At 39.2% G+C, this 8,417-nt stretch overlaps 1 non-coding gene across 1 annotated transcript; it reads right to left on the reverse strand.

Annotated features, from left to right (window-relative positions):
• Positions 1 to 460: 460 nt before the first annotated feature.
• LOC145141558 (small nucleolar RNA R71) lies at positions 461 to 567 on the reverse strand. Its single transcript, XR_013722753.1, has one exon. It is a non-coding gene; the product is annotated as a small nucleolar RNA R71 (small nucleolar RNA).
• Between the last annotated feature and the right edge of the window lie 7,850 nt (positions 568 to 8,417).

Raw genomic sequence — 8,417 nt, forward strand, 5'->3', positions numbered from 1 at the left:
GAAAGAAATTGGATGCAAGCTAGAATCATCTATCAAAGAAAGTTCAGACGACGAAATAAAAATCGAGGTTGAAGAGATGGGGATATCACGAGAATGACCATGGGGGATTACAAGAAGAGGATACGTGAAGAACATGGACCATGTCTTGTTCCACCTGAGATACCAATTGATAGAGGTTTTGAGATCAAAGGGCATATTATATCAATGCTCAAGGATATACATTTTCCTAGGAAAGAGTATGAGGATGCTTTCAAGCATATTGATGATGTGAAGGACATTGCCAACTACTTTAATGTTTCTAATGTGCCAAGAGAATTCATGTTACTTAGGATGATTCGGGTTATATTTGTTGGTGAATACAAGGTTTGGTTGAAGTCACTCATGCCCAGATCCATTACTACGTGGGAAAATCTTTGTGATGCTTTTATTGAGCAATTTAGTCCACCTTCGAAGATCTTCAAAACTTAAAAAGAAGATTTCTAACTTTCAACAAGAGGTTGGGGAGTCATTGTAAGAAGCATGGGAGAGGTACAAGGGTTTGCATAGAAGTTGCCCTCAACACGATCTTAATGTCCAACAAGAAGTGTCCATATTTTATGATGGAGTGAATGTAACAACTAGACAACTTCTTGACTCTCAAGGGCCAATGACAAACAAGGAGTCGGCTACCATCAAATAATTGATTAAAGATTTTGCAAAGCACTCACGTGAGTACCACAACCCACGAGAAGATGTTACTAGAGGAAAACGAGATGGAGGGTGTTAGGAGCAGGATCCTCGAATACTTTTGAAGCCTTAGGATCCTTAAACATATCCCAGGATCCTGACTATTACCACTAATATTTCTAACACTTGTAACGGCTATATTTTCTTTATTTTTCTCACATGTGCAGAACGAGTCAACACAAGACCCATTCTCAATGGAGATTCGTCTCAACCAGGCAAAAGACCCGGAATACCAAGTCAAATAACGTTCGTATGCTTATTCTGGAGGATCTCATAATTATTGGACCTCTTGTTATTATCATTAGTCTATAAATAACACATGTAACTAGCACACTAGGGACACATTTAGCTCATCCATGATACTTGTACTTACGTTTACACGTTCATCTCTGTAAATCGACTTTTGATATCAATAAAAACATCAAGGTAGGTGATTATTATCACCTCCCAAGGTTTTATGCCTGAGATCCTATCAAGGATCAAGAGATTTCCGTGTAACTCACTTGTGTCATTTTGATTATCATTTTTTTCTTGATTCACTACGAACATCATAACCTCTCATACACTTTGGTTTAATTCTACTTAGTTGATTTTTTACCAAAACTATTTGGCGCCCACCGTGGGGCCGTGGTGACACAACTAACCATATCTTCCTCCTCTATTCCTACCATTTCCTCCAAAAACATTCCACTACCTCCATCCGGAGGTCCCAAAAAGACTTTTTATGCACCGAAGAATAGCATTCCTCAAGTTGTTACTCAAGGATCCTAGGATCCTCCTGTAGCAATCTCCAGCAACGAGCTCTTTATTATGATGAGGAGAGTGGAACGATAAGTGACCCAACATCAGGAGGACAACATGACAATACTCAAGAAAATGGAGAGAATGAGAGCGGAGATCCATAAACCCCAAGGAGTAGCACCCACCCTCGATCTTGCAACCCAAGATCTTGAACATTGACAATATAGGATCCTCTGAAACTGCTAGGAGATAGGATCCTTGATACCGAAATCCGCTCCCGCCTAGGGTGCAGCTCCCAATGCACGAGCTCATGTGACCTAGGATCTCGATGAAATCTTCATTACGCCAAACGCAAAGGATCCTGGTAACTTTGTGATTAATAATTGTTTTGGTCAAAAATTATACAAGTATTGATCAACAAAATCGAATGAGAGGTTGTGATGTTCGAATTATGCAATAGAAAAAGATAAAGAGAATGACACGATTGTTTACAAGGAAAGCCCTTGATCCTTACTAGGATCTCTGGCATAAAACCTTGGGAAGTGATAATGATCACCTGCCTTGATGATTTTATTAACGTAAATTGATGATTATAGAGAGTATTTCAGTAAGAACAAGTGAAAAGTTTCTAGAGTAAGCTAAGTGCAAGCAGTGTGTGTCGTGTGCAAGATACAAGTGTCAATTTATAGTCTAAACTAGCTAACAAGATGTCTGATATATTCCCAGAATCCTCTATGACCAGCTTTGTGAACGTTGTTTGACTTGGTATTCCGGGTCTTTAGCATAGTTGAGACGAAACTCTGTTGAGAATAAGTCTTCTCTTGACTATTTCTGCACATGTGTTAGTTAAGAACGAAATATAACCGTTATAAATGTTAGTAAATAATAATAACTGTAATAGTCAGGATCCTGAAATAGTAGAGGATCCTGAATATCTGACGAGGTTCGAGGATCCTGAATGCTTTGAGGATCCTGGCCCTAACAATTTCCCCCAAGTTATTCCTGAAAATGTTGGAGTTAATTTCGAAGATATTAAAGGAATAACTTAAATTAAAGAGGTAAATAGAGAGAGAGAGAAGTAATTTTCAAAATTAACCCTTAACAGCTAGGTAATTTTGAAATCCAACGGTTGAAAAACTAGCCGTTAATGGTCAAATCAACCTCAAATCCTCAGTATAAATAGAGGTGATCAGTTCCACAATTCTTTACTTGTCTCGTTTTTCTTTTCTTTACTTGTGCTACCTTTTGATTACCGGCAATTCATTAGAAGGTAACTATCTCTAAGTTTTTACTTCTTTTATCATGGTTAGAAAAATGGTTGTTTCTCGCAAAAATATCTTAGCTCTCCCTGAAGAAGACTTCATCGAAAAAGGGATTCTCTCTTACGATGAGAAGTATTCTTTTGGTGACGATGATATTGAGTCTTTGGGACTCAATGGAGCCTTCCCTCCTGAAGTTGTTTTTAGGCCCTTCGACCCTCTCATCCAGCCTGACTTTGTTTCTCCTACGTGGGTGTGCTTCCCCGAATACCCCTTCTCCTTGGGTTTGAAATACCCTTTCCCTGGGATTGTCTCTGAATTCTTATGGGTGACTGGGATCTCATATATCCAGGTCATGCCGATTGTTTGGAGGATCCTATACTGGATTGACCAAGTAAATCAGTCAAAAGGCCTTGATATAGGTCTTTTTGAACTGGCCTGCATATATGATCTCATAACCTTCGAGAATTCTCGCTTTCTCCTCAAAGTCAAAACCCACAGATCTCCTCTAGTCCTGAAAACCAAGCATAATGATGGAGCTTGGAAAGAAAAATACCTTTTTGTGAGACGTGACTCTGTTCCTAGTGGGTATTAACTGTCGGATGCATGGGTCAAGAAGGGTAGGATTATTTTATATTAATATAAGGATCCTGGAATTCACATCTTCTTATTTTGTTTGCTTTTTGCAGCTTTCAAATTCGAAGAGCTCGCCCCTGTTGCTGAGGAATCTGAAAAGAAGATCGAGAAGTTTTTGGCTTTGTCTGAAGCTGAGAGATCCTTTCGATTTGATCAAGCCACTTTGCAAGAAAGCTCTTCTGCCACTGATCTCATGTCGACAGGTAAGGATATTTGATGCTTTTCGCTTTGTGATGAAGGTTTTTAATAGTCTCTTGTTATATATTTATGTAGGATCCAAAGTCACTCGCTCCAGTGATCGCTTCACACTTGCTGATCTTGACACACCCATGTCGAAGGATCCGCTCACGGTGAAAAAGGAGAAGAGCTCATCTTCTCTTCCAGCTAAAATATCAACCATCGACTTGACAGTGAAGACCCGGAGATCCCGGAAAAGGAAAGTTGTTGAGGCACCAGGTTTATCTTTGGGGAGCCATGGAGCTGAGGAAGCGCTCCAGAAATTGGTCTCTTCCTCCCAAGCTGTAAGTGTTGGTTTTATTGTTGTTCTATCTGTTTAGGAGTGTGGAGCTGCTCAGCAAGGAGAAGGCTAAAAAGGAGGAGGAGCACTTGGTCGAGATGGAGGAAGTGATCTCTGATGTGAAGGTCAGTGCTGCGGTGGCTGTTTGAGAGGCCAAAATCTGTCTTGCAGAGGATCTGGAGAATGCAGGTACCTGGGATATGGATGGTTGGCGTGAGGCACTGGCGAAATCAACTGGAAAGCCTGCTACCGCTAATTAGGATCCTATACTGCGGCTGACCGAAGGAGGGGAGAAAAAGGATGTTGCCGATGATGACCAGGCTAAGGTCTAGGCCTGCAGGAAGTTAGTTTAGGTAGTTTCTGTTTTCACCAGTAATGTAAATCAATTAATCTTTTGGTTGGGTTGGTATCAACACCTTTTGAATGCAATGGTTGTGTTTCCTTTTTATATTTCTTTCTTTGTTTCCCTACATGACTTTTACGATATTAGGATCTTTAAATAATCAGGATCCCGAAAAACTTGGTTCCTGCAACCAATCCTGAGATAAAATTCTCTTAGTGAATCATTTTTACTATACTTGAATTCTGATATTCAAATGATTTTTGCTTAGGATCCTAGAAAATTCAGGATCCTTAAACTTTACTTAGAGTTTTTCAAGAATAAGGATAGATGGAACCTGATTGTCTTCAAGTTTTTCCTTAAGTTTCGTAAGCTTTTCAACCTTAGGATTTACTAATGATAAACCTCAATTTAGAAAAGATCTTAGGATCGTTGTTGACATATGATGATAAGGTTCTAACTGATGAGGATCCATACCGATGAGGATCCTTAAGGATGAAGACCCTTAAGGATGAGTATCCTTAGTCATGAGATCATACGGGGGAATTCCCTTATTAGGATAACCTGTTTAGGTTATAAGTTCAAGACGTTAATGTTATATACTGGGGAGGATCCCAACTTGTGATGTATTTCGTGGGAAATATCCCTACTTATGATAACATGAAAATGTTATGATTCGTGTGTATTTTCTGGGGAAAGATCCCAATGTGTGATAACATGAAAATGTTATAAACCTTATATAATTTATGGGGAAATATCCCAATTTTAGATAACATGAAAATGTTATAAACCTTAATTAATTTCTGGGGTAAGATCCCGATTTTAGATAACATGAAAATGTTATAAACCTTAAGTAATTTCTAGGGTAAGATCCCGATTTTAGATAACATGAAAATGTTATAAACCTTAAGGATCTTAGCTTATAATCAAAGATAAGAGGGTTGCCAAGTCACTAAATCGTGAAATGATCCCTTTATTCGTATCCAATTGCTAGATATCGTGCGTCCAAGCGAGTTGTATAAACCTTAGTTCGTGTGAAAGAGGTAATTAGCTCTTTAAACCTTAGAGGGGATTAAGTACCCTTAAGCATAGGAGAGATGATCAATCTCTAGCTTGTGTTACGATAGTTCAAAGGTCATACCATTAGTATAATGGAATTGTCCAAGCGTTAAGATGTTGAGATCTTCGTGTGTTAAGATCCTTATGTTTCAGGATTTTCAATTTTGAGGATCCTTATGTTTCAATATCTTGAGGATCCTTATGTTTTAGGATCTTCAGCTTCGAGGATCCTTATCCTTCAGGATCTTGAGGATCCTTATGTTTCAGGATCTTTAACCTTGAGGATCCTCAAGTTTTGCGATCATTACTTATGGAGATCCTTAGCTGTACGTCGTTCTGCATAGCAAACGTTAGCTAGGGGTGGGCGTTAGTCTAGATAATGCCCCTTCGATGCTTAAGTTAGTAATGTATTCAAGGAGAAAATAAGTAATGATGAAAAGTTTAAGGTAAAGAACATGTGCACCTTGTCTTGATGAAGATCAATCGAACTTATTTACATATAGTATAATTTGAGATGTATAGCATTCCAGGATCTTGTCAAAATGTCTCCTTCAAGTGTTGCTAACCAATATGCTCCTTTTCCCGCTTCAGCATATATGAGATATGGTCCTTCCCACTTAGGAGCTAATTTACCTGCACTAGGATCCTTGGTGTTTTGGAATGTTTTCCTTAATACCAAGTCTCCTATTTGGAACCTTCTGACTTTTATGTTCTTGTTGTAATCCTTGGTGATACTTTTTTGATGAGCAGCAATGCGTATCTTGGCAAGATCTCTGAGTTCGTCAACAGTGTCAAGATCCTGGGATAGTATCTTGTCATTGTTTTCTTGATTTTGGAGCAAGTATCTTGCCGTCGGGATCACTACTTCGATAGGGATCACTGCTTCTGTTCCAAACACTAAGGAGTAGGGGTTCTGGCATGTGGCTACTTTAGAAGTAGTCATATCTGCCCATAGGAAGAAAGGAAGCTCTTCTGCCCATCTTCCTTTCTTTTTATCTAGTCTTTTCTTCAAGTTGTTTACTATGATCTTATTGCTAGATTCTGCTTGACCATTAGCTTGGGGATGACCAGGAGTGGACATCATCATTTTGATTCCCCAACTCCTGCAAAAGTATCTTGTCCTATTGCTTATGAATTGGGATCCATTGTCGCATATGATTTCAGTCGAGATCCTGAACCTGGTTAAGATATTATGTTTAATAAACGAAACTACCTCTTTGTCTTTTACCTGAACGAAGGCTTCAGCTTTGATTCACTTCGAGAAGTAATTAGTCATCACCAACATGAAGACTTTTCCTTCTGGAGATATTGGTAATTTTCCCACTATATCCATTCCCCATTTCATGAATGGCCATGGGGAGATAATAGGATGTACAGGTTCTGCTGGTTGATGTAGGATGTTGTTGTGTCTCTGGCAAGCATCACACTTTTGAGCATGTAGAAAATAATCTCTCTTCATGGTTGGCCAGTAGTATCTTGTTCGCAATACCTTGGAGCATAAGGATCTTCCCCCAGTGTGATTGCCACAGTCTCCTTCATGTATGTCCTTCAAGACTTCTGCAGCTTCAGGATCTTCTAAGCATCTACGATATAGACCTGCCATAGACTTTTTATAGAGTTTACCTTGGATTATTACGAATCTTGAGACTCTTGTTCCGAATTCTCTTTCTCTTTTTTCTTCTGTTAGAATCGTGCCATTTTGGAGATACTTCATGATGGGTTGGGTCTATGATCGTGGACTTCTTTGAGGATACTATACGTCGGGATCCCTTTGAGGAGGGATCTGAGGGTCAGGATCTCTGATGGATGCTACACTTATTGGTTTTTCGGAATCATCAAGTTTATCGGAAAGGGCTTCTATAGCTGTAGTTATTATGCGGGTTATAGAGATCTTTATTTCTGGTGGGATCCTTAGGGAGGATCCTAAGTTGGCTAATGCATCTGCTTTTGTGTTTTCTTCCGTGGGAACGTGGGTTAGGCTAAAGTTTTCAAAATCAGAGGCTAATTTTTTGAGGATCTCGAGGTATAATGCTAATCTTTCACCTTTCACTGCATAAGATCCATTGAATTGATTGGTTAATAATAAAAAATCAACAAATATCTGAAGATCCTTCATATGCAGATCCTTAGCCAATTGTAGTCCCATGATGAGTGCTTCATATTCTGCTTTGTTGTTGGTTGCGTTGAATTCGCAAGTAACTGCCTAGGGTAGGATGTACCCCAGTGGCGATTTTAGTATGATCCCTACCCCGGTTCCTTTTTGGTTTGAAGCTCCATCCGTGAATAGGGTCCATTTTCCCAAGTGTTCTTCTTCTATGATTTGTTTAGCTTCAATGTCTACTACGTTTTTTAGATCATAACTAAAGTCAGCCACAAAGTCTGCTAATGCTTGTGACTTTATGGCAGATCTTGGCTCATATTTGATGTCAAACATGCTTAACTTCACTGACAGTTTTTCCATCCTTCCTGACATCTTTTGTTTTCTCATCACATTCTTAATAGGATAATTAGTTTTCATATGTATAGTATGTGTCTCAAAGTAATGTCTTATTTTAGTGGAAGTAGTTACTAATGCAAGAATTAATTTTTCCGAGATGAGAATACCTTGTCTCGGGATCCAGAAGACTTTTACTTACATAGTAGATAGGATGTTGGTCTCCGTTAAGATCCTTGTCAAGGACAACACTTACTGCACTTGAGGATACCGAGAGGTAGAGGAGAAATGGTTCTCCATCTATAGGCTTCACTAGCAGTGGCGCAAAACTTAAGTATCTTTTGAGTTCCTGAGAAGTTTCTCTGTGTTCTTCGGTCCATTCAAACCTCCTGTTCTTCTTTAAGATATCAGAGAAGGGCTTACACCTTTCTAAGGATCTTGAAATGAACCTGTTGATTTCCGCTACTCTTACGGTTAGCCTTTGGATGCCTTTTTTTTGAAGATGGAGATTTCAGATCGATGATTGCTTTGATCTGCTCCAGGCTTGCTTCTATTCCTCTTTTGGTTACCATATACCCAAGGAACTTGCCCGACTTCATCCCAAAGTGGCATTTAAGTGGATTCAACTGATGGGTTTTTGAGCATTCTAACACTCCTATGGTGTACATGCAACCCTAGAAACCTTGGATCTATGTTTGACTAAGA

This window comes from Lactuca virosa, chromosome 9 (assembly GCF_052849685.1).
Source record: "Lactuca virosa cultivar CGN04683 chromosome 9, Lactuca_virosa_CGN04683_v6, whole genome shotgun sequence".
Lineage (NCBI taxonomy): Eukaryota > Viridiplantae > Streptophyta > Magnoliopsida > Asterales > Asteraceae > Lactuca > Lactuca virosa.